The 27,056-nt window shown below is 37.1% G+C and overlaps 1 long non-coding RNA gene across 5 annotated transcripts in view; it reads right to left on the reverse strand.

Moving 5' to 3' along the window:
• The window catches only part of LOC102165694 (uncharacterized), a 134,763-nt gene that overhangs the window by 72,241 nt on the left and 35,466 nt on the right, over positions 1 to 27,056 (reverse strand). For 2 of the 5 annotated variants that reach the window (XR_014820108.1, XR_014820109.1), the window contains exons 3-9: positions 26,704 to 26,878; positions 26,340 to 26,405; positions 23,736 to 25,204; positions 21,992 to 22,089; positions 18,408 to 18,532; positions 18,076 to 18,215; positions 14,092 to 14,242 (exon numbers count right to left, since the gene is read on the reverse strand). This is a non-coding gene — a long non-coding RNA (uncharacterized LOC102165694). Of the gene's footprint in view, positions 1 to 8,759; positions 8,859 to 14,091; positions 14,243 to 18,075; positions 18,216 to 18,407; positions 18,533 to 21,991; positions 22,090 to 23,735; positions 25,205 to 26,339; positions 26,406 to 26,703; positions 26,879 to 27,056 lie in introns of all 5 variants that reach the window. The other 3 variants (XR_014820107.1, XR_014820110.1, XR_002336726.2) reach the window with 3 other exon arrangements.

Here is a 27,056-nt window from a genome sequence, read left to right on the forward strand (position 1 = left end):
CATTCTTTTTCTTGCCTCCCTGGAGATGAGGGTGAGAATCTGACAGGGTAGGAACCAGAAAACACATTACCCTCAAACTGAAATATTGTTTAGGCTCCAGACATTTCCTATTCACTTTAGGAAAACTAAGGCCCACACACCGCATGACAGTTAATTCCTTTCAAATAAATTTGTTTTTGTACAGATCCAGTGGTGAACAAAAGATTAATTTTCAAGTAAAATACCAAGAAAAAGCACAAGCATGTTTTTTTTCTACCTGTTCTAATGAATTAAACATTCCTTTTGGAGGTAAAACAAAGGCTTAGCTGCTTTTGAATGTCCTGGAGCTAATGTAGTGACGTTCACTCAGGTTTTTTTTCATGGAACTGATTTATTACTGTCCTTCAGCATGACCAAGAGCCCACTCCACACCAAATCATTTCACTACTGTCGAAACTAGAATTTACCAAACAGTATTTAAAATGCAAAACAATATTCAAAGTGAATCCTTAATGAGTTATTATAATTTTTTTTTTTTAACAGAAACTTTATACACTGAAGCAAAGTACTGAGGAGGCCCTTAGGGGTGTTAGTTGCAATGAATTATAAAGATTTTTTTTCTGGAAAAATAAATCTATGTAGTTTTTTAAATTATAGTATTAGGAGTCTTTTTATCATGGGTCATGGTAATTAAAATTTAAATTTATAAATAGAATACACGAACCTTTTATGTACTAAATGTGTCTACGTCACATGTAGCTACACAGGTCAATTTCTTCTGCATTTTTGTCCTGGCAAATTTTTGTTAACCCTACTAAACTTCTTCTCCTGTGCAAAATAATTTTTTATAGTCCAGGAACAACTCCTATAGGGTATCAGAAGAATCCCTTACCTCCAAATCAAACGTATGTTAAGCATGGCATTTAAACTAACTGCAGTTATTTACTGTGGTCTGACATTATCAAAATGGTTTAAGGAACATATTTTAATTCTACCTTTTATCTCCCTTTTTAAAAAACATTTCTTCTAGTTCCTCAGGCAAATGAAAGTGTTGTCTAATTTCCTTAAGAAATGATTATCTGTTAGGTATAAGATTTGCAAACGTAAACATTTCAAGATTATACAAATTGCAGATAATTGTTTGTGAGAGAGTGTTGTTGGAGAATAGAAAAAGCATGAACTTTGGTTTGAGGACACTTTCTTCACATTTGAGCTCTGTCATTAATGGCAATTGATTGCCCCTGAGCCTCAATGTTCTCATCTGTAAAATGGGACAATAACATAGACTTGACAGATTTGACAGGCTTTAAAGAGCTGATCATGTAAAGGAACAAGAACATGCTATTCAATGAATAACAATCCCTTTTTTTTGCCAATATCTGTACTTGGTGAGAAATAACTTGGATCCACATACTTTTTTATTTGAGAGAACTATTTCTCCTGATTTCTGATTTAAATTCTTGGGAATACAATAATTTGTCACTAGGGCTGGTAACACTTTAACTTAGTTTGCTTCGTTATTTTCGTTTAGACAAACTCTAGTTACAAAATTCTGATGCATTCAGCTCCAATCATCCTGCATTGCCTGACACTGGCTGGCATGGCTCAGGACAAATCCACTCACCAGATAAATTCTTCTAAATAAATGAACCTGAATGTGAGTTAACAGCCATCAGTTACTATGATAGCAAAAGTTAGAATTATAAGTTCAGCTCTCATAATTCTCTACAATTATTGGTATAGAAAAATCAAACAACTCTATGGTTTGACCTGTCAGAATTAATATAACTAACTACATATCCCCAACTTCTCTGATATCAACAGTCACTAAGTTTAGTTGAGTTATATAGAGAGAGGCAGGGTGGGTTAGCAGAAAAACAGCATTAAAACAAAAAGGCCAAAGATTGGGTGTTGAACCCATCCTCCAGTTACTAGAGTCTGATATATCATTTAGAATCTTTAATTTGCAGTTTCTCTATTTAAGAGCAACAATAGCACCTGCCCTATCTTACACAGTTAGTAAGAAAGATAAAGCTTGAAAGCACTTTTAAAATTCCAAAGTGCTGAACAGAAATGTAAGGCAGTTGATTTCAGTGAACTCACTGAAAATTTACTATAGAGAATATGTGCATCTATTTTTATCCTAGAAGAGAGAACAATTCAATACTTGGACTACATGGCCCAAATATCAGAAAGAACTATATTTTGCCAAAAAAGACAAATTTGCATAGTATTCATTGAATATCTCCTTGTATGCATTGCTTTGAAATAAACATATTTAATCATAATAGAAGTAAGAATAAAGCAAAATAAACCTGTTTGAAGAAAAGGGTAAGATTTGCTACCAAAAAAATAACTAAATAAAGTACAAAATGAACCAAGAAACTGAAACAAATTTTGCCTTTTTGCCAAGGACTGGCTGTGGTTAGTAGCACATCAAATCAGGAATATTTGGCCTTGAAAAGTAGTTACCACTGTTTGCCTCACCAGAAGTATCTCAGATTTAGCTACACAGTTTTAGGTACGGTAATAATCCAGGCAATTTTTCTGGTAAAAATAAAACATGATGCTGACAGAAAAAAGAAAGAAGGAAGGAAAGAAAGAGAAGAAGAAAGAAAAGAAAATCCTAAATTTCAAAATCTGAGGAGCATTATATCTAAGAGTGAATTCATAACAAATGATTCACCACATAAATGCAGAAATCTTGTAAATACACTTCTTAAATTGAAGAAGAGCACTGCTAGGGGAAATACTAAAATGATGTCATTTATGCTAAAGCCCATGATGCAAAACCTTGATTGATTGATCGATTGATTGATTGATTGATTGGCTGCAATGGGCAGGCAGAAGATCCCAGTCCAGGGATCAGACTCACCGCAGCAGTGACAATACTAGATCCTTAACCCACTGAGCCACCAGGGAACTCTGAAACCTAGATTTAATACCTCACCTAATTGCAGTTTTGACCTTTACCAGAAATATAGTCTAAACTAACCAATGTGGAATTTTCTGGTAACTAGTGAAGTTATTTGTCACGTGAGCCTTCTCTTATCCACCCCCCAACAAAGAAAGAAGAGGCAGTCTGCCTGGTAAAACGCTTGCCCTGGCATTCTCCAGAAAGAAATTTCCCTGCCTTTTTTCGTTGTTGTTTTTAGTGACTTCCTTTCCCCACCTTCCTTTCTATAAAAAACTTTCATTTTGTATAACCCCTCAAAACTCCCTTCTAGTTACTAGATGGAAAGCTGCCTGATTCATATATCATTTAATAAAGTTAATTAGATCTTCAAATGTACTCAGTTGAATTTTGTTTTTAACAGCACTGATGGCTGTTTAAGAATAAATTTGAGGGAGTTCCCGTCGTGGCTCAATGGTTAACAAATCCAACTAGGAACTATGAGGTTGAGGGTTCGATCCCTGCCCTTGCTCAGTGGGTTAAGGATCCGGCGTTGCCTTAAGCTGTGGTGTAGGTTGCAGACATGGCTCGGATCCTGCATTGCTGTGGCTCTGGCATAGGCCGGCGTCTACAACTCCGATTAGACTCCTAGCCTAGGAACCTCCATATGCCTCGGGAGCAGCCTAAGAAATGGCAAAAAAAGACAAAAAAATAAATAAATAAATAAATTTGATTTACAGTAAGGGAATTTTAAAAAGACATTCATTTCTACCCAGATTTATATTCAATAAATCATTGTTAGTTTCTCATTTAGGCTGAATATAATAAAAATAAATTTACACAATTGAGTCCTTATATAAAGAGAATCTTAAAAAACATTAAGAAAAGTCTTTAAATGTCTATAAATAAAAGCCACATCCCAAAGTACATGTAAGAAATTGGAAAAGGGGAGTTCCCATTGTGACTCAGCAGTAACGAACCCAACTAGTATCCTCAAGAATCCACTGATCCCTGGCCTCAATCACTGGGTTTAGGATCTGGTACTGCCATGAGCTGTGGTATAGGTCGCAGATGCTGCTTGGATCCTGAGTTACTATGGCTGTGGCATAGGCCAGCAGCTACAGCTCTGATTCGACCTCTAGCCTGGGAACTTCAATATGCCTTACATGTGGCCCTAGAAAGACCAAAAGAAAGAAAGAAAGAAAGAAATTGAGAAAAGGGAAGAAGCTAAAATCTCCTGAGTGTTTGCTGTGTGCCTGGCTCAGTAAACAAAGATCAGAAATTGCCAGGATTGTGGTTAGATGGAGGGATAAATAGCCAGAACACAGAGGATTTTTAGGGGAATGAAAACACTCCGTCTAAAACTATAATAATAGATATATGTCATTACACAAGAGTCCAATATCAAAGATTGTACAACACCAAGAACAAACCTTAAGGAAACTATTGTTAACCAAGAAACACAGAAGGCTACAAATAAGACAAGAGTTTATTTGGGGTCTTAGGAATTAAAATTTGAGAGACACAGATTCTGGTAAATCCAAAATTGTTCTGGGGAAGGGAACGTATTTTCTAAAAATAAGTGTGAAACATATTAGAACTTAGAAGATTCAGCAAAATCATTGTTTACTCTGTGGAAATTCATAGCCTCAATAAATTATATTACTAAAAATGAAAATATTAATATGATAGTGGATGGCCCAATTTTAGAAGAAATATTTTTGAAGTTTCACCATTAAACATGATGTTGCCTCCTAACTTGCTACATGTTTGTCCTGTTTCACCGCCCTGATGGATGTACTACAATACAATTCTGACCCTAACTACCAGGAGTTAGCATTAGATCCCACAAGTTTAAGGGCTTATTCCTCCTCAAGACAGCTTTGCATCAGATGCCAGCGTAGTTGGGGGGTTACCAGGCAACCTGGACTTCCCACTGACTGACCACATATTGGAGAGTTCCCATAACCCCCCAGCTTTAATAATTCACTAGAATGACTGGCAGAATTCAGGGGAGTTCTCTACTTAGGATCACAGTTTTGTTATAAAGGATACTCAATAGGGGGTAGTGGGAGTTGGGGAGGGGAATGCAGCATCCCCATGCCCTCTGCACAAGGAGTCAGGCCATGTCACCCTCCAGGCATATCAATGCACTCCCCGACCAGGAAGGTCCAATGAGCTTCTTATTGGGACTTCATAAGTTAGGCATGAATAATTAAATCATTGGCCATGGGATTGAGCCCAGTCTCCAGACCCTCTCTACTTCCTAGAAGTCAGACTACCTCAGAGTTCCCAATGCTTCAATCCAGTGTTCAGTCTTTGGGGGATCAGACCCTTTACTGAAGCTACCTAGAGACCCACCATGAGTCACCTCATTAGCATAGCAAAGACCCTCCTATCCCTAGGATATTCCCCTGGTTTTTGCAGCTCTGTACCAGGAACCTCAGACAAAAGACCAGACACCTTTGTTCTTTGTCTCTATACTTTATTGATACACCACAGTGTTTGATCATGGTGAGGAAGTTTCCCACATGAACCAATCAAAGTCATAGAAGAAAACCAGTGGCATACTGAATTAGGGTGATTTTATTTTAACAAAGGAACTGTTTATTAAGGTGAGGCTGGAATATCAAGGAACCTCAAAGGATATTTCAGTAAACCTGAAATTATTCCAAGGATAGACAGAACAAGGGATCAAAGCATAGACCAGAACCCAGGGGGAGAAAGTCATATAGAAAAGCCAACATCAAGGTAGCAGTGACATTTTTTAAGGCACACAATTAGCTAGAAACAATGCTTCAGGAAGGGAAACGGAACTAAATATTCTGACCTCACTCTCTTTTCACTCTATGAGCTCCTCCTGAACTGAGCTAGACCCCAGAGACTGAAAGAGTCCTTTGACAGACTCCATGCAGGCCAGCTTCCTGGGGCACAGAGGAATGAGCTGGAAGAGAAAATACACCCAGCACACTATCAAGAATGGGTGTTGAGTTTTATATGAAGCCATCTCAACACCCATGGACAATGATCTTTTGGGTTTACATTTGGTCTATTCATATGAACCAAAGCAGTCTAAAATTGAGCCATCCTTAGATTTCTGGAAAGATGCTCACTTGTATTGTTTTTTCATGTGCTGCTGGATGCTATTACTTTAATGATTTCTGCATTAATATGTGTTAAAAAAGATGGCTTTGCATTTTTGTTATTGTCTCTGATACCTTCCACGTGCATAAATGAGGACTCATTAAAGTGTTTTCAAAACATGAATACAAAAATTACCAAACAAGAAGGTGGGACAACCCTAGTGTCCATCTTTAGCAATATAAATAACCAAATCTTGAAAGTTTTTCAAACTCAGGTTTTCCTTCTCCACCAACCATTGCTTTATGGGAAATGGTAAGGGGAAAGATTTTATAGGGACCAGTGGCTTTTTAAAATCATTCTCCTTACACCTAAATTATAGGATTAGAGCAGTAGTTCTTTGGCCCATGTTAAAGCCAATAAACACTGCCCTTTATTTCACCCTGTAGTTTTCCCTAAGCTTCAATATTAGAAGGATCCACTGTCTTGGTAAATAGGAAGCTGCATGGTAATTTAGGAGTTGCTTAGGTTAAAATTAACTAAAGTGTAAAAGCTACCATCACAGCCTCTGGTACAGTCTAAGTACTAGGCACCTCCCTTTTTTTTTTAAACATAAATATTTCAGCAGTAGAGTCTAAAAAGAGAAATTCTATAGCACTGGTCACTGTAGCCATTCTGTGTATGTGTATGCTTAACCAATTATGATAACTAAAATCTTAAACAACAAAAGTACATGTGAGCAAACACACAACAACACACAAACACACACCCAACTACATCTACCTACTGATGCTGTTAGCCATCTTGTTCCTTTTTTTTCTCTTTTCTCTTCAAGACATGTACTTAGTAGAGAGTTGGTAGAAATAATAACTGGCCTATCCCTCTCTTTGAGAAAATGACAATCTCTAATTTTTAGCCCTTTGCTAAAAATATGCAGATAACATATGAAGACTTAATTTTCCAAATAGTTCTAAGACAAATTCAAGAGTACATTTTACTAGAAATTCATGGGTAATTTTATGTTCCTCTCCCCAATCACAAATTTTAATGTATGAGTCACATGCCTCCAATATGAACAGTTTGACATTTTAAAAGTGTATTCAGGCAAATCAATGGAAGATATTTCTCAATTGTTCTACTGACTATATAGATATTTCAACATCAGAATGCATATTTCAAACTATCTTCATATTATTCTTAAGAACATTAAATTTTTCTAAAAATAAAATTGTTAATAATCAGAACCACTCAGTAAGTAAATGGATGAAACTAAAACCAGTTAAAATAGTACAGCTTATTTCTCACTTAAAACCAGTGCCCTGTAAACTTCTTCATTTTCTTTAAATTTTTTTTTCTTTTTTTTTAATAGTTATTTCCCCATTTTTTTTTCTACTGTACAGCGTGGTGACTCAGTTACACATACATGTACACATTCTAGTTTCGTATGTTATCATGCTCCATCATAAGTGACTAGACATAGTTCCCAGGGCTACACAGCAGGTCTCATTGCTAATCCATTCCAAAGGCAATAGTTTGTATCTATTAACCCCAAGCTGGCCAACCACCCCACTCCCTCCCCCTCCCCCTTGGCAACCACAAGTCTAAATGTATTTACCCTCCCTTCACTTTAGTATATTGGTAGGAATGTTAAAAAATACAATTTATAGATCAACATTGATTCTTCTAAATGTTCTAAGACTCCTCTTCCAAAAGACATGCACATACTGCAAAAGCCTTACGTGTTTATAATTTCCTATAGTTCAAATCCTGAGCTGTATAATCTTAGTGTTCGTCAAACACTATGGAAATATACAATGGTAAAGATAAACCAAGCATTTCTAGCCAGTTGCTTTCAACTGAGATCAATGCAGTGTAATGATGATTTAAGATGCTTCTGAGTTAAACTTAAGTAATTTTCCCTTTTCTCCTCCGAGATTGTAAATCTGACTAATTGCTTCACACTCTCTAGAACTGCTTCTTCTTGCTAAGTATAATTTGCTATGTCTGGATTCTCCTACGCCCCAAGTAATTTTATGGAGGGCTTACCTACTGATTTCATTATACTTCCAACTCTGATGCATCAGGCTCCATGCTGTTATTTACCTACTTCGGTATACTTGATAAATTAAATCCAGGCCTTTTTAAATTTACCCCTCTAAGGCACTAATATCACAATTTAATGTGGATTAAATTAAACCAATAGATATTTTGCTTCCTCCACCATGAAAAACACATTAGTTGACTTCAGTTTGGCCAGTGAAACACCAATACCAAAGGAGGAGTAATAAGACTGCTTGTGAAATAGATGCATTGGAGGAAAAAGCATTCTAGAATAATTTTTCAAGTGGAAAAGTGAAAATATTCTACCCTGGCTTAATCAGCTCTAACAATAAAAGTGGAATGCATGGCAGATTAGGGGAAAAAAAAAAAACAAGAAAACAAGAAGGGTCAGAGTAGTAAAGAAATGAAGAATAATTGCTATGCAGAGCTAACATCCAAGTGTAAAGCCAGTTATTTTTGATAACCACAAAAAACCTGCCCCTTTAAATTCAGCCTCAATAAGGAGAGTTTATTTTTTCACTTAGACCAGATTATTTCAGTCCCATTAAGGAAACCAATCCAATTGGATGACATTTTCTGCTGCTTTGCTTCTGTGCTCAGTGCTGCAGGGTCTTTCTCTGTAGCACCTCACTCTCTAACTTTTGTTAGGGTTATAACTCCCAATGAAGATTTGATCTTTTGACTGTTTTCTCTGAGTAAAGGCTCTGAGCAAGTTCATTTGCATCGGTGCCGAGGCTTCGCTCACCTGGAACAGTCCAAGAACAAGTGTCCTCATCGTTCCTACTTTGTCTTTGGAACATTTCTCTGTAGAAGAATGTGCGGCTCTAGCTGCAGGCCACACTCTCTAAAATGTGGGTGGAGAAAGTTTAAGTCAGCTCTGAGATTTGAATGTTAACTAAAGCACAGCCTTTTCCAGAGGAGATTACCCCTTCAATCAATGCTTTAGGACACAGTATAGACATTTCATTTTTTCTACTAAGAATCCTTTTTTTTTAAATTTTTTTGTCTTTTTAGGGCCACACCTACAGCAAATGGAGGCTCCCAGGCTAGGGGTCAAATTGCAGCTGTAGCCACCAGCCCATGCCCCAGCCACAGCAAAGCCAGATTGAAACCACATCACAACCTATGCCACATTTTGCAGCAATGCCAGATCCTTTAACCCACTGAGTGAGGCCAGGGACTGAACCCGTATCCTCATGGACACTAGTCAGGATCTTAACTCACTGAGCCACAACAGGAACTCCTCTACAAGGAATTCTTAACGCTAACAAAAGTGGACATTTCTATCTTGGGTTGTTGTCACTTTATAGAGGAAAATAAACAGAAGATCTCTAGAGGATTTTCATAAATATAAAAAGATCTATCAGTAAGAATTTCCCATAATATACAGTAGGGGAGGTTCCTTGATGGAAATGAGACCTAAAAATAAAGCACTTTGTGTGTTTATTAATTCTCTATTACTGAATAACAAATTATTCCAGAATTTAGTAACTGAAAGTAATAAAATTTACCGACTGTATAGTTTTGGTGGGCCTGGAATTTGGGAGTGGCTTAGCTGAGTGGTCTGGTTCTGCTCTTTTTCAGAGGTCATATTGGCTGGGGCTGTAGAAATCTCACAGCTTGACCGGGGCTCAGGAAGCCTCTTCTGAAATGGCTGCCTTATGCGGCTGTCAGCAGAAGGCCAGCTCTTACATGGCTGTTGGCAGAAACCCTTTCTGCTTTTGACAAGTTTTTCCCAGTTCCTTGTCACATGGACCACTCGGCAGGCCTGATTTAATGTCCTTACGACATGGCACCCGGTTTCCCCCAGAGTGAGTCATCCAAGAAAGAGAGCAAAGGGAAAAAAGATTCCAACGTTCTTTGTCTCAGAAGTTACACACCATCACATCCATCATCTAATATTGTTAGAAAGAAATTCCTAAGTCCAGTCCAGATTCAAGGGAGTGGAGATAAAGGAAAGAATATTTTTTAAACCCTAGACAGATTTTAAACCACTATCATACCCTCATCTACTAATAATTTGACAGCTGAGGCAGTATTGCACTGGTGGTGGGAAGATTGTATGGTGGCTCCCATGGTCCCATGCTCAGATCCTCATGCCTTTGTGTAATCTTTCTCCCTGAGTGTGGGCAGAAACTGTGACTTGATTCTAACCAATGGAATGTGAGAAAGGTGATGGGATGTATGTGGTTACCTAAAAATGCAGCATCCTGACTTGCTTGAGTGTCTGTATTTTTCTGCCTTTGAAGAAGCAAGCTGACCTGAATCTTAGTGCCATCAAAAAATGAATTTTGCCACTCGAGCCTTCAGATGAGAACTTTGTCCACTTGAGCCTTCAGATGAGAATGCAGCCTTAGACAGTGTCTTGAATGCAGCCTTAGACAAAATCTTGTCTGCAGCCTTGCAGAGGATCCAGCTAAACCATGCCATTAACATCTACCCCACAGACACTTTGAGATAATACGCTTTGCTTTATGCCACTAACGCTATGGCAATTTGTTACACAGGCAAACTAATCAAGTGTTGAAGCCACGAAACCTGAGCCTAAGATATCTGTTTTGTTTTGTATTGTTTTGTTTTAAGCCATAATACCTCGTAGTAGTAAACCAAATCTCAGGATCTCATTAGCCTCATCTGTTAAAAAAAAAAAAAAAAAAAAAAAAGAGGGTGATTTCAGTAAGATCAAAGATGCTCTAACCATTTTGTGTCATGAAACATTACCTGAAAGATGAGTAGACAAAAGAGCTAAAACAAACCTCCTCTTATTAAGTAGAGAAAGGTCCTCAAGTATCTACCCTCCCACTTTATAACCCAAGAGTTATGAGGAACAGTTTGAATATTTTTAGACTGACTCAGTTTTAAAATGTCTGGATTCTTCTAGCTTAAACATGCCATGATTTTATGACAGCCTCACAAGAGAAAGGAAAGTGGGAAAAGAAGTATACACACTCATTGACCAAGTGGACAAAGACAGTTCCAGGCGTATAGCATAAAGTTTCTTAAACTGTTGGATCACATAGCCTCTACCACTGCCCACCATTTCCTGCTTATGCCGCTCCCTCTGAAGTATGTAGTAAACACAAATATGGGAGTTCAATGTCATCCTCTTTCATAATTTTGACTTGCAAATAAAATATATTTTACATTATTTTTAAAAGAAGCAAAACAAAAATCCAGCAGGAAGACATCAGTGGCCTGTGTGCGTGTCTATGTGTGTGTGCGCGTGGTGTTTGGCAAATGAGATGAATCACACAGTTAATGGTCTTACTCAAGCTCACCATTGGCCCCAATTCTTCACACTTCCCTCTATCTTTACCCTTTGCTTAGGGAATTTGCTGTTCTTCTAAAAGTGGGCTTAAACTGTCTCACAGCTTTTCTTCTCTTGTGCCTCTGCCATTTCCAAGTGAAAAACATGCTCTAACTAGCCAGTTGTTCCAAGGAGGATGGAAAACACTTGAGCAGAGCCACCTAGATAACCTACAAATCTGTGTTTAGAAGCAAAATTACTCAAGTTGTTATAGCCTGCAAAAAGAGCTGCTCACCTGGGGCAGCCTAAATCAGCCAAGTCTACTGATCCACGAATCTATGCAAATATTCGATTGCTGTTTTAAGTCATCAAGTATTGGAGGAGTTCTTGCTGTGGCTCATCAGCAACAAACATGAATAATATCCATGAGGATGTGGGTTCAATTCCTGGCTTTGCTCAGTGGGTTAAGGATCTGGCATTGCTGCAAGCTGTGGTATAGGTCACAGATGTGGCTGAGATCTAGCGTTGCTGTGGTGTAGGCTGGCAGCTACAGCTCCAATTTGACCTCTATCCTAGGAACTTCATATGCTGTAGGTGTGGCCCTAAAAAGAAAAAAAAAAAAAAAATCTATTGGGGTATATTGTTACACAGCATTATTGATGTATAACTCAGTATACACTGAGCAAAGGTGTTAGGGAAAAAAGTCTCTGTTATTCTCATATAACTTTTCAAAATACGCTTTGCATATTCTCTTACAGGTGCTAATAATTTAAACTTCTTAGCTGCTTTACCACTGAAAGCGTCTGTCTGCCTAACTAGTGAGTCTGTACCAGAGAAGAGTTGGTAAAGTTTTTCTGTAATGGGAAAACATCAATATTGAAAACCATGAAAGGCCAAAGAAAATATAAACTTGTTATCATAAATATATAGAATTAATTATCAGTAAGATATTCTAAATAGCTATCTTTAATTGTACAAAACATTGCTATCAAACAGGTTTTAGGACACAAAGCTTATTGTTCAGGGCATACACAGTTATCATTACTATGATTTTTTGGTGAATTGACCATGTAAAGTTCCTTTCTGTCTATGGTAATTTTCTTTACTCTGAAGTCAATTTTATTTCATATTAATATAGCCATTCCTGCTTTGTTTGGATTAATGTTTGCATAATATATATTTTCCTATTATTTTAATTTAATTTCCCTATCTCATTATATTTGAAGAGAATTTCTTAGAATATAGTTTAATAATTTTTATTTACTCTGTCAATCTCTGTTTTTAGTGTATATTTAGACCATTCACATTTACTGAAATTATTGATATGTTAATTTGGGGTTTTTTTTTAAATGTTCAGTTTATTTCCTCTCTTTTGTTTTTCCAGACTTCCCATGGTTTACCTGATCATATTTTAGAATTCTGCTTTGATATACCTATAATGTTTTGAATGTATCCACCACATTCTTTTTAACGGCTGCATAGAATTCCACTGTATGGATATACTATAATTTATTTAATCATCTCCTGATTCATTCCTTTTTCACAAACATAGCCTCTTTGAACTGATCTGACATCTGTAATTCCAGAGCTTTTCAACTATGTTATTCACTATATCAAGGAATTTTTTCCCTAAAACAGTATTTATGGCTTATTTTTACCAAAAGAGTAGTGATATTATTGAAAAAGTTACAGCCTCCTTGGGCCTCATTTTTCTCACATGCAACATAACATGTATAAATACACTTATATTTTCTCAGGCCATACTGGTTGTAAAATCGAAATAAAATCATATTAATAGGCTATAGGTTGTTTTGCCTCTAACAGCAGCCTCTGTTATGGCACTTCTGAAGTACTCCCCACACAATCTCTCAATGACATGCCTGGTCATTCGTCTTGTGTCCTTTAACACAGCCCTTTCTGCAATGTGACAGGAATTACTTTTATCTTGTTTTTTAGCTCTGGTTTATTGAATTGATGTGGCAGATATATTGGATGCCCATTGGGCTATTTGAAGGAGTCTTAATATTGCTAGTACAGTTTCTCCTAAAGAGATTTTTCTGTGCAATGTTCACACTGTGTTAGAGATTTTTTGGTATTAGAAATAGAATTACTATGTTCTGCTTAAGGAGTTGGGTTTATGTTTTTAAAGATGTCTATGGAGTATAAAATTCAGTGCACAATTCTTTGTTCCATAGCTAACTTTAAAAGTATAGACCTCAAGTGTTTTATGATGCACCAATTAATCAATTTAACATCATATTTTCTACATATTATATGGTCACAATTAAAATCTCCATACCACTGTTTTTACTCAGTATCTCAGGGCTCTGAGAATCAGATACATAATTGGTCAAATCAGTTAGTCAGGAATCATTAGCTAGGACATTTAGTTAGAGAGTATTGACTCATTCAAGTAGCAATGGATTCAGTGGCCTTATATTACAATTTGACTGTATCATCATAAAAGCAGCAGATGCATTATTACATTTCCTTTAAATTGGTGAGAAGTCAGTATTCAAACCGTTAAATAAGGTGTTAACACTCTAATTCAAACTTCTTCAGCTTTAGGGCACTGAATTGATTCTTCTAACATGTAAAATATTTTTTCCAGATGATTTTCTATGCCATTACCATATGTGATGCACAAGAGTATAGCTACACACCAAATTGGATTTGGGGCTGATAAGTTTTTTACTGAGTATTTATACAGCATATTATCCTACATTGTAAGGCTCAGCACATCATGCAGATCTTTTCAGATTTATCATTATTACTTCCCTGCAAGAGGCACATTTATTTTAACAATGAAAAAGACTGAGAAAATTTTAACCTTTTGACACAGAGGATCAGCACTCAAATGCCAACTTCTTAACCAAGAACTCCATTGTGCCAGGCATTTCCCCATTTCCCACACAGCCTCAGCAAGGTGTCTTTACTGTTCCAGTGGAGAGAGCAAGGAGTCTTCCTCATTAACATAATTCCTGGCAGGAAGAAAAGGCAGCTTTGTAGTAACATATCTAAGCATTTATTGGTTTTAAAACAGTCGTACAATTTGCAAGTGACACTTCACTCTATAGATTTCATTCAGAACTTTTTATAATGGTTACATGTGTCTGGAGTCAGATAACCTGGATTAAAATTCTGGCTTGGCTATATGTGTTTGAACTTAGACGAGTTATTTATTTATCAGAATGAACTTAGACGAGTGATTTATTTATCAGAACTCAGTTTCTCCATCTGTAAAATGGGGCTGGTTTTTGAGTTACTACTGTGATGCAATGGGATCAGCAGCGTCTCTGCAGTGCCAAGTCACAGGATCAATCCTGGACTGGCACAGTGGATTAAAGGATCCAGCATTGCCACAACTAGGATCTGGTTCCCTGGCCCGCCAGCCCTGGAACTCCATATGCCATGGGGCAGACAGAGAAGAAGAAAAAAATGGGACTAGTTTTTTGGTTTTTGAGTTCATTTATTTTGGTTTCAGTTTTTAATATTAAAACTTCTCATTGGAAAATCTGATCATTCCTACCTGAATTTATATTTATGAGGTTGGTAGGGATGGGGGTAGTTGTTTACAAGCAAACTTTGAAATAGGGTGAAAAAACAGAAAGCAGAGTTTTTCATTGAGGGAACTTCAGATATCAACATCTGTAGGTCTCGTTTCTTGGACTCAGTTTGCTATAAAGGCATCCTCTGATTTCCTGGCTGGGAGGGTATAAATCTGGTTCTCAGAATTTGAGGAGTCCAGCAGGTGACCGAGGCCACTGATAAGAAGTTCACCAATTCAGAATCAGTCTCCTTTGCAGGACAGTACTTATTCCCACAGAGGCTGTGCCAACTTCTACAGAAAGTCAACTCTAGTTTTGATACCAACCCTCACGTACTTGTGAAGTGACTAAAGCCGATAATTTGCATAAGGAATTTAGTAGATTTCTTAGCACTTCAACAGAGCACAATAAATGTTAAATATTATCATTGTTATTATATCTATAAGCTGATATACTGTCAGCCTTGCTAGTACATTTTCACAATAATTGCCCCAGAATATGTAGTCAGAGATTACTTGCAGAATGATGAGAAGAGGAAAATAAAAATATTCTAAATGCTAAAAGTTATGCAATATCTCTTGTTTTATTTCCTTGTGTATTCATATTATACAAATATAATACTCAAGAGTCCACATCATCTATAAAGGAATACAAAATAGGCTGATAATTCTAGGAGGTGACCCTGTACAATAAATAGCAAAGGAAACTTTAGAAATAAACATTTAAATCCTCATTCCCAAGTTAACATTTTCCAGAAGCGCATCCCTTTATTTTAGGTTTAAAAGAGAATGCACCTAAGTGTGCTTTATTTCTGCCTCTCTAAATGCCATTACATTTGCTAACTGAGACACTTCTCGGGTTTGAGAAATAAAACGTACACATTGCTTTCCAGAGTTTGAAATCACATTGTCTTTTTAAATTAACACCTATCTCTCCAGCAGAGGGAGCAAATAAGTTTTTTCATTTCTACCAAATAGAACTTCTGTGAATTCCAGTGTATTGTTGGATAAAATATATGAATAAGAGACTATATTAAAGAGTAAATTTGTAACGAAACTGTATTCAAGTGAACTTGAGCATATATTAAATGTTCATAAAGTACTCATATGTGTAAGTCCTAAGATTTTATTTTTCTAGAAGCACTATATCTTTAAAAATTTAATCCAGAATACTAGCCAAACAAAGAAAAAATATTTTTAAGTTCTTGAAATACTAATATATATAAATACATATAATGCCTATTTAACAATAATCTGTTCTAGAGGTTTTGCTTTTGGTGTTTTTTTTTTTTTTTTCCCCTGCCTTTTGGAAAACTAGTAGTATACAAGCATGCCACATAAACAGAAGACAAAAATGTTACACATTCTGAGATAAGCTGTTTGCAAATTAATTGTGTAATATTAAATTCGCATTAGAATGTCTTGATCTAGGTAAGTTTCAAAATCACAGTTTTTAGGTTGTGATTTCTCATATTTAATATAAAATCATTTCAGTAATTTTAAGTGGCTTTAAATTTTGATTTAATAAAATTCTTTAGTGAGTTTTTAAAATCCTATCTTATCTAGATTTTCTTTCAGTCTTAGAAATAATTAATAACCTTAAAAATTAATGATTCTCCATTCTGAGTAATCCTGATATGGCCTGACATTTTATTGTAGCCTTTAAACACAAATTTCCATCCTTCCAGGAGACCACTCTTTATGTGCACCTACTGCATTTAGCATTTATAAATTCTTACTATGTTTCCTGGAACTAGGACACGTATGTGGGATTTCTTGAGTCAATTGATCCATGTATTTTATAGAGAGAGATTTTTTAAATTTTACAATAACAATCTTTTTTAAGGACAATTTCTACACTTGACTTTGTTTCTATCATGGCCATGGAGGCACTGGGAGACCTTTAACAAAGTTGTGTACTGTGGTTAAAATAGATTTAACCATGTCAACTCAGAGGCAAATGGCCTGGAACACTGCTAATATTTCTGGCTTCAGTTTTAATTATGAAGATGGGGTTGGGGAGGGAAGGGCTCATAACTCTAGTTAAACATTCCAACCTGACACCATCCCTCAACATGAATGTACTTACTACAGCAGGAAACGGGCACCTTCAGTGAAAAGGTTGACCAGCACTTATTCACCCGGACCCTAGTTCCTGACTGTCCTTCAAAGATGCCTTCCATTTGCTTGTTCTGCTAAATGTGAAAAATACGTTCCTCCCCAATTCCAAATACCAATTGGAATCTGGTGATGATTTAAATATTTTATTAAATCCTTTGCTGCATACTTGCCATCTCCATAATGCTAGAGAAAATACACAAGGCAGAGAAGTGATTTTTTTTCCTCTCTCTAAGTGGCACCTCTGTGCTTCTAGTCCAAACCAGAACCCTCTCTCTCCTTCACCAGCCTGTCAAAATGATCACCAGATACTTGGCTTCTATCTCCGAAAGTCTCCTGAATCTGCTGCTTTCTCCTTTCCTACTGCGCTGCCCTCACCAGGGATACTCTGTCCTAAACTTGGGCTAAATGGCCTCCAGACCTGCTCATTCCAAGTCACTTCCCTCTACACGCTGAAGCCAAATTCATTTCGTTAAAACACAAATCCTATTATGTGAAGCCCCTTTTCAGTCCCTGTTCCTATTTGCCCTGAATATGAAGTCTAAACTTCTTCAATGGCTTAACAAGAATGTTAACAATTTGGACCTGTCTGATTTTCCAGTTCTCTTTCTGCCGTTACTCTGTGCCCTAAGGAAACTGATTGTTTCTTTCAATCTTAGGTCTTCTCAACTTTATCAACACTTTTCCTAAGTTAAGGTTTCTCAAATTTGACACTCCTGACAGTTGGTTTGGCGTAGTTCTTTGGTTGTTGGAACTCTCCTGGGCATTATAAGATGTTTACCAGCATCTTTGGCCTCTACTAACCTGATGATAGTAACATCCAGCCTCCCAGACAACCAAAAATGTCTCCAGACCTTGCCAAATGTCCCCTGGAAGCCAAATCATCTCCTGTTGAGAATCACTGCCTTAGTGGACTCACCCAATCCATGACTTTATATACCAAATATGGCAAGAGTTTTACATGAGAGATCTCTTTCTCCCTCCTTTTCCCTCCCTCTCCCTTTCCCCACTTCCCTCTCCTGCTCCACTTTTTTTCACTCTTTCTTTCTCATAGCAGTCCAAGAGTAAATTTCTCCAATTCCAATATTGTTGGGAACCCAGTTTTATTTTTGTTTTTTGGCTTCATCAAATGAAGAGTTTCCCTCTTACCCACAAGGCTTAAGATGATTCACTACCATGGTGTCCACATTCTAGCCAACAAGGAGACAAAAACCAGAAGTGAGTGAATTCTTTTCTTTCAAGGGCATAACTTGAATGCACACATCACTTCCACCAGCTTCAAAAGAGGCCTGGAAATATAAAAATCAAGTTTCCATTGCAAAAAAATATATATATATATTAATAAAAAATAAACAAATAAATGAACAGATAATCAAAGTGGGAAGAATGCGTAGCAGGGAACAACCAGCAGCTTTGGGCACAACCTGCCTCTTTGACCACTGAAATATCAAATGTTCATCTCTCTTTTCTTAAAAACATACCTTCACATTTTGCCCAAGGAAAATGACTACAAAATTCCAGCCAATTCCTGCACCTATATCAAAGTCCAGGATCTCTGAGAGACAGCTTTCTCCATAATATTCTGTTGCCTTTCCTGATCAGGAAACTATAAAATAGAAAGAAATTAGTATGTTCCCCATCTCAACACACACACACACACACATGCCCACAAAATCAACACCCAATGATGTCATAGATGCAGGAGAACAGTAATTTTTAAAATAATAATTTAGTAGTAACTTCCTTCCAAAAGAGGGAAGAAAAGGGGATGCTCAGTAATATCTAATCTGCTGGAATTATCAACTCCTGCTGAGGAGAAACTGGGAAAGAGTCCTGCCCAGAAACTCAGGTGCTGAGTCAGCTTCATCTGGCAGCTCCTGATTCCTGTACCCCTAATTGTACTTCTAGAAATTTCTTCTGTCTTTATCCTTTAGAGACACATAAAAGTGGCGAACAAAGGGAAGTTTGCCCCTCCTAGGGCCTATACTTTTGCAGCCTGATTCCTGACAGTGGAGGCTTGAGTTCCTGAAAGTTACTATAGAGCTGAAGTAATTCCAGCTTTTTTTGGTCAGGTTTATCAATTGTTTGCTTACAGTAAACTTCTGGCATTGGTCTCCATTAGCAAGATTTCTAGAAGTTTTGAACCTGAAGATTTTTACTTACTTGCCTTTTGCCCTTCCAACTCTCCCTCTTCTGTCAACTTAATTGTGGTTTCCTTTAGAATTTGAAAGAACAGGCTTCAGAAAGAAAGTGATCTCTATAACCTGATCTTTGTTGTTGACAGAGAGAAATATCTAACAGGAGAAAACCTTGGGGTCACAATCTTCTTTCCTACTAAAGCTACCTCCTCAGAGCTACTCTTTACAACTGCTTCAATTTGGGGTCAGCTGCAGTTGTTTTTTCAGCTCTACAGAGTCCAAATTACTAGACTCATTTAACATAGATCACAAGATTCTTGTGGATATTTTTTCTGTCTTTACCAGCATCAAACACCAAGTATGACTCTTACCAAGTGTTCAGTAACTGTTTGTCAGGGAACTTTAGAAGTTGACTAACTGCAGAAGGCCAGTGAAAAGGGCCCGATGGAAGGCATGTCTAAAGGAGAGATCACTGTGGCTGTAATTGCCACAAAAATCCTACAGAGAGGTAGGATTTATGAAGAACTTTCCATAAATCCAAAAACAGACAATTTTTTTAGTTCAAATGTGTCACTTAACTTTTAGAGCAATCCCATGAGATAGGCAGATTGCCAGTTTATAAATGACAAAACTAAACTTTAAAGCTTCCTTCTGTTGAAAAACAAAATTCAACTGAGTAAATTTTAATGATCTCATTGACTTTATTCAACCATTCCTGAATGGGCAATATCCAATCTAGCAAATAGAAAGGAGCTCCAAAGATATACAAAGTAAAGAAATTTATAAGCAGAGAGGCCTGGAAGAAGAAAGTTATACTTGGCAGAAAAAGTAGGTTGATTATCTATCACAAGGTTACTTTCTTTAGGGGACTGCAGGCATCTTTCAACCAGATTACCCAACTAGTGCTGGTAAGGTGATTCCTGCTTGATAAGTGTAAGATTCCATTTCTGGGACATTTGAAATCATGAAGTTAAGTCAGGGTTTGGTGACATGGGGCTTAGCATAAGTGACTCCATTTCAGTCCTTTTGTCTTACACCTCCCACTGTTGCACAGCTAGGAAAAGGCAAGCTTGGATTCAAATCCACCTCCTTCAAATTTCAGAATCTTTCATCTTCTCATTCTCTAGAACTTCCTTTTGTGATTCTAAACTAAGGACAAGTGGGAAAGAGTATTCTAAACACAGAGACAAGTGGTGAGCAAATGGTGCCAAAGGAATGAAAGAAAATTTTGGAGAAGAATTATATGTGTGGATCAGTCTGAAATTCAGGAAACAGTGATTTTATACAGATAGGAAGAAATTAATGACAGATTAAATTGAAGACTCTGACATCAAAAATGTATTTTGAATAGTTTTAGGGCAATGCTCCTTCAGTGAGCATCCATTTTGCCGAATTCCAAGCAAGTTGTGCTATAACAAGACTTCATTTTATGGACAGATATTTTAATGCTTGCCTCCTCTCTTCTATGAGATAATTATTTTTTAATTACCTGGAATAACAGAGCATTATTGCTTCTTTACAGTTTTAAAGAAAAAAGTTTAAATTCTCTTTTAAAAATGTAATTCATGTTGCTTAATATTTATTTCCTTCATTCATCTTACTGCCACTGCCACAAATAACAATGAAGTAAATAGCGTTTTTTATTTTTCTTGAACAATTGGTTTGGAAAGAGTTACTTTACTCTTAGAGGATGGAATTATGTTTTTCCCCCCTCTGAATGCTTTTATCTGACATGGGAAATACAAAAGATGCACAAATGAGTTGATTATCATGATACCCATTTTAGCAAGCTGCTTTCATTATTAGGAAATTCATTATCATAGAGGAGTTTCAACAGAAAAATTAGGGCATTTGAGGGTCCCTTAATTAGATAAATGGATCTTGGTAATTAGACTTTTTTAGAAGGATAATGTATTTGTCAGACATATTTAGGCAAGTTTATTTAATAAATATCCCCAGGAGATGTTAGTTCCTCTTGTACTTAATTGTGATGGGTTTCTATACATATCTTGAGGATATTAGGGAATTTCCTGTTCTCTTAGTTTCAGAAATGACAGAGATCTCATCCCAGCCTTAAATGACTATTTAAAGAATTCTGACTGGAGAAAGTGATTAGTAACAGGAAATAGTTATGTAATTGAAATTTATCTTCAGCCAAAGGAGACAGAGAAGGGAGAGAGGAAAGAGTGCAAGGTCTAATAGTTTCTTACTTGCTATTGGATGTTAAAGACTGAAAAAGGATATGTTTGCTCCTAAATCATTGCTATTATCTGGCTCAATTGAATCTCCTTTTTCAATCTACAGGATTTTTTCTACTGCCTCATGTAGGCAAGGCAACGTCATCATACATTCAGAGCAAACCCAGTCACCATAAACCAGTAAAAGTCCTAAAAGTTATAAAATAGATAGAATGTATTGTTATTGTCATCAAATAATCAGTGGCACATAAGCACGTGGCACTTTTCAGAGGAACATCAATTGTCTAAAAACATTAAAAAATGTGTTCTGATTTTTATATACACATATTTACAAGTCAAATTGCAGAGCTAAATTTTGACCACTGTAGTGATAATAAAGAATTTATGTGTTCTACAAATGGAAAAGAAGATACTGGAAACTATAAGGTTTATTATAAGTATAGATAGCTACTTGTTGAGATTAGAAGCATGCCAAACCAAGTTCATAATAAGACAACGTATGTAAAATTACTCGAAACACTTTAAAGGCTTCACAAATGTGAATTAAATGTCTTAAATCTTGTTGAAATTCAAACAGGCACATATAAATAGACAATATATTTGAGGAACTGTCATTACTTTTCTCAAATTCAATCGTTAATTTTTCAATGATGGTAAGATGAGAGGTAGAACCCAAAATTGCTCTAGCAATCCAAGTAATAAAAAGAGTAATTCAAAGGTTTTGCTTACGTGCTTCCATTGAGATAAGGAAAAGTACAGGGTAAAAGGACTGGAGATGGCATTCTTACAGCAACATGCAGAAATGGAGGTGGTAGGTTGCAGACAGCCTGGAGTAATAGAAAAAGTAGAAACTCAAGCCTGGGTCAGACCTTTTTAAATCTACCTGCCCATACACAGGCCACGACTTTGGGTAAATTGTTTAGTTACTCACAGGCTCAGTTTCTTAATCCCTGAAATGATGATGATTATAGATGTCTCAGCAGAGATAATGAGACAAAGACCTGAACAAACGTGTATCAAAGTCCTTAACATAATTCCTTGGGAGTTCCCGTCCTGGCGCAGTGGTTAACGAATCCGACTAGGAACCATGAGGTTGCGGGTTCGATCCCTGGCCTTGCTCAGTGGGTCAAGGATCCAGCATTGCCATGAGCTGTGGTGTAGGTTGCAGATGCAGCTCGGATCCCACATTGCTGTGGCTCTGGCGTAGGCCAGTGGCTGCAACTCCGATTCGACCCCTAGCCTGGGAACCTCCATATGCCGCGGGAGCAGCCCCAGAAATGACAAAAAGACAAAAAGACAAAAAAAAAAAAAAAAAAAAAAGTCCTTAACATAATTCCTAACCCAGAATAGACATTTTAAAAAATATATGATATTCCTTTTCAAAAAAAATGAAACAGGAAGAACTTGTTCTTATAATACAACTGGAAAACTACAAAACCAAAGTGACGTTGTGGCTCACAGAGAATAAAATTAGCATTTCTCCCCTTTGTTAATAATGAAAACATTTTAAACTCAAAATTTATTCCTTTATAATGGGGGCTTCCCCTCTGGTTATCAGGTTATTATTATGTATTATTATAAAATTTGGTTAGTGAAAATAGCCAAAATGCTTATCCAGCTTCTGGTCCCCTATTTGATTCAAAGATTAGAATATTAGTTGTTTTTCAGTAATGAGCATCTTAACACATTTTAACTCAACAGAAGTGCATTTACTGGAAATTCTGCCTTAAACGATATACTTTCTCAGTTTTAATGTATCATATTGTGGTGCTTTTTTTCATATTCTTGCAGAGAACTCAGGCAGATGTATCAGACACAGGTAATATGCTTATATTTGGATGATAAATGTTTAATATAGGCATCTACGGCTATAAATTTTTCTCTAAGGACTGCTTTAGCTACATGCCATATGTTCTATATATGTATCTTCATTTCTGTTCATTTCAAAGTAACTTCTAATTTTCCTGTGACTTCTTCTTTAACCCACTGGTTATTTTGGAGTAGAATGCTTAATTTCTACGTATTTGCGAAATTTCCAAGTTTCTTGCTTATTGATTTACTTCTAATTTCATTCCATTTCATTCCATTGTACTTTGTATGATCTCAGTTCTTTTAAATTTATTTAAGTGTGTTTTACAGCCTAACATGTGGCCCATCTTGAACAGTGTTCCATGTATATTTGGGAAGAATGTGTATCCTGCTGTTGTTGGGTAGAGTGTCCCAAAGGTATCTTCCAGTCTAGTTGGTGCACAGAGGTGTTTAAGTTTTCTCTTTCCTGTTGATCTTCTGCCTGGTTGTTCTATCCATTATTAGAAGTTTGTTTTGAAGTCTCCAATTATACTTTTAACTTTTGGCTTGGCTGTCCATCCACCTTTGTCTTAAGACACTGGTTCACACTGTCTCCTGCAATCCTCATGGTCATAGCAGAAGGTTTCTAGTGGTCATGCCTGTAAGTGTTACCTGTGCTACTCACCTCTCATGGATTGAGAGAGATCAGGAATGAGCATTCAAATCCAAACTGCTGTAGTCAATCTGCCACCTTCTTAAGGAAATTAGGAATTGGACCAGAGAATTATGAACAGTATATTTCAATGGAACAAACAATGGCTTATATGAGAAATGAGAAACTGAGGAAGATTGGCTTTAATCAGATTTCTTTTCTTTCTTTTTTTTTTTTTATAGGGCCATACCCACAGCACATGGAGGTTCCCAGGCTAGAGGTCAAATCAGAGCCAAAGCTGCTGGCCTACATACACCACAGCCACAGCAATAGGGTATCCGAGCTGTGTCTACGACCTACACCACAGCTCACAGCAATGCCAGATCCTTAACCCACTAAACAAAGCCAGGGATCGAACCTGCCTCCTCATGGATGCTAGTCAGATTCATTTCCACTGAGCCACAACTCCTACTCAGATTCCTATACAAACACAGAAGGAGAGAATATGCACATGCACCCAAAAGATTTCCCTGGGTTTTTAATCCTCTATTCTTCAACTCAATCTTTTCTTAAGGCCCTACTATAACTCTAACATTGGATCACAGGAAAAACCTCTACAGCATCATAAAGCATGTCCCATTTTGAAATACACTAACCTCAAGAAATTTCTACTTATTTCTACTAGACAAGAGCAATAAATATATAGTGAAAATATTCTTGTTATATTAATGGACAGTTCAGTTGATAAAATTTTTGCCAAGTTGAAAATATCACCTAGGACGGGCATCCCAAAAAGAATATCAGTTGTAGAAAATGGAAGAAATACCTTTAATTAAAAAAAATTTCTAGCAAGTGAACTAAATCTAGAAATTTAGGCTAAGAAAATCAAGGAGGAAAACAAAAACATATATGTACAAGTATACCATAGTCACATTGTTTGCAATAGTAAAGAATGTGAAAAAAAAATCAGAAAGTGTATGTTCAATATTGTGAGATTTATTACATGTTATAAACTGCTTGTATTCATAAAATAAAATATCTGTACTATCATCAAATTATTATGAAGCTCTATCTACCTAATCCAAGTAATTTTGTAAACCATCCCACTTTGACAAATGAGTATCTATATGTGTGTTTGTGTGTGTGTGTGTCTGTGTAAAATGAACATTGGATGGATAACAATGTGTTAACAATTATTATCTCTTGGTTTGGGGACTTAAGGTAAATTTTTGCTGCACTTTTAAAAAATGAATATTGTTTGCCTTGTTTATAACAATAAGCATATAGAATGACAGGAAATAATGCTATCTTAATTTTGATAAAAAAGAAAGAAATGAAAGTGACCCGAAAAGAGTTTTCTATTGCGAAGAAAACCACAGAAACTCAAATGTTAAAAGATAAACATGAGATGGAGTCGAAGTCCAAATCTTGAAGCACTGAGACAAGGCCTTGTATCCAGTGAACGAAGTCCCGAGGCGTGGGTCACTTCTCTTTTCCTAAGTCTAGCAAGGTAAATAGGGAGGTCTGGTAAGGGGCAGAAGAGAGGTTTTACGAGTACATTTTTAAAAGGTCTTGAAGAAAATTTTTAGACTATCTTCCTGGAGTGAAAAAATGATAGGAATGCTTTGGGTGTGGACTTACACCATTTAACTTCCTTTAAGCCAGTTTAACAATTTACCTTTCACCCTTTGCACAGCTTCCTTTTGCCCCTTTCTGTCCCCCTGCCCTTGTCTTCTACCCACTCCGCTCAGCTAGCTCCAGTCTCTGGCTTCTCCTTTGGCTGAAAGAGGGAGCAGCGGCACAACAGGAAAGGGGGTGGAGCGCGAGACCAGATAGAAGCTTCCTTCTGCAGGCAGACTCTCCCTCCCCCTGAGACGGGACACAGCTTCTCTTCTCAGCATTTCTATACTGCTAGCCCCTTCAAGCCTAAGGATGGAAATTCCCCCACCACCAGGTGGGGTTCGCTCAGCCTGGGGTTCCCTGCTCTCCATCCTCCCCTCCGTAAAAAGTTCCTTTATTAAATTCCTAAAATTACTCCGCAGGATGTGCCATCTGTTTCCTGAAGGACCCTCACTCATACAACTTATCTGTAAAACAGATTAGCAGGATCTACCTCTCTGGTCTTTAAGGAAAACTACTTCATTAAATAATATTTCACCAGCTTTATGGTTGCTGTGGAGCAATTACAAACAGTCCTGCAACAGACCTTGTCAGCATGTGGCCCATATCTCTACATCTTTTTGCTGGTTTCTTTTATTTTCATCCCCTAAGCTACCACCTGCTCTTCCTGATTGCCAAAACGGTTCTGCCTGTGCACAGGAAAAGATGGAAAAGTCCAGAATGTTCATAGCCCCCGACTCCTCACCCAACTGCAGCCAATCATTGACTGTGGCTGCGGTGTATAAATACTTGGGCTCCCCCATCCTTGGTGGGGGCAAAGCTGAAGTTGATGCAGCCTCTCTGGATACACCCTGCCACATTCAGCCACAGTTGCTCTTGGCAACTCTTGGATTTCACCCAGTATCACAAGCTTGTTTTGCTTCCTCCCCTTCCCTCCCCACCCATCCCTTCCCTGTTTCAGGCTCCACTCATCTTAGGCATTTTTCCTGTATACATTTACTGATAAATCAGTTTTACCTAACTCCTCATCTCAAGGTCTGATTCAGGGCAACTCAGTCAAATTCAAAGCTTCATGGAATGCATCTGAAAATATAAGAATATTTATGTACAAATGTAATGTAAAAAATGTAAAAAGTGTAAAAAGATAGAAAAAATGAGAATTCCTTTATGATCATTCCTGGCAAATAGACACATGTCTGAATGAATTCCCTGTCAGGTAAATTTGGTTTTTTTGATCAATGGTGATGAAAGATAATTTAGAGCAGCAATAGAATCTTACAAAAAGCAATGCTCAGGGGAGAATCGATTCACTTTCTCTGACATATTTTTAAGACTGGGATATTAAATTCTAAGAGCATGAGCACTCTTGAATTCAAGTTACCTGTTAAGTGTGGGCATGGCATCATGAAGGATAAGGAGGAAGCATTCTGCTGGCTTTTCCCAGAACAACAGGATTGGAAGAAATTGGGTGCTCATTGAACTGGTTATGCTTGGAGAGTCTCCTGGACCCATTTTTCCATTCGCCAGGGCCTTCAGATCTGACTCATCCTTAACTTCTCCAGAGGAAAACAGGTATCTTTGTAAACTCAGAGTGAAGGATGGAGAAAAGACTAAAACAGCATAGTCATCAGTTTCCTTTTTCAGCCTTTACTTTGATAAATGAGGTGACCAAACCCCAAGAGTTTAAGTGGTTCACACAAAATCATTCAGCTGTTTAGTGGCAAGGTAGGGATT

This window comes from Sus scrofa, chromosome 11 (assembly GCF_054392235.1).
Source record: "Sus scrofa isolate SSC_HxYL_T2T_F1_AM1 chromosome 11, Sscrofa_HxYL_maternal_Yorkshire_Landrace_v2.0, whole genome shotgun sequence".
In the NCBI taxonomy this organism is placed as follows: Eukaryota; Metazoa; Chordata; class Mammalia; order Artiodactyla; family Suidae; genus Sus; species Sus scrofa.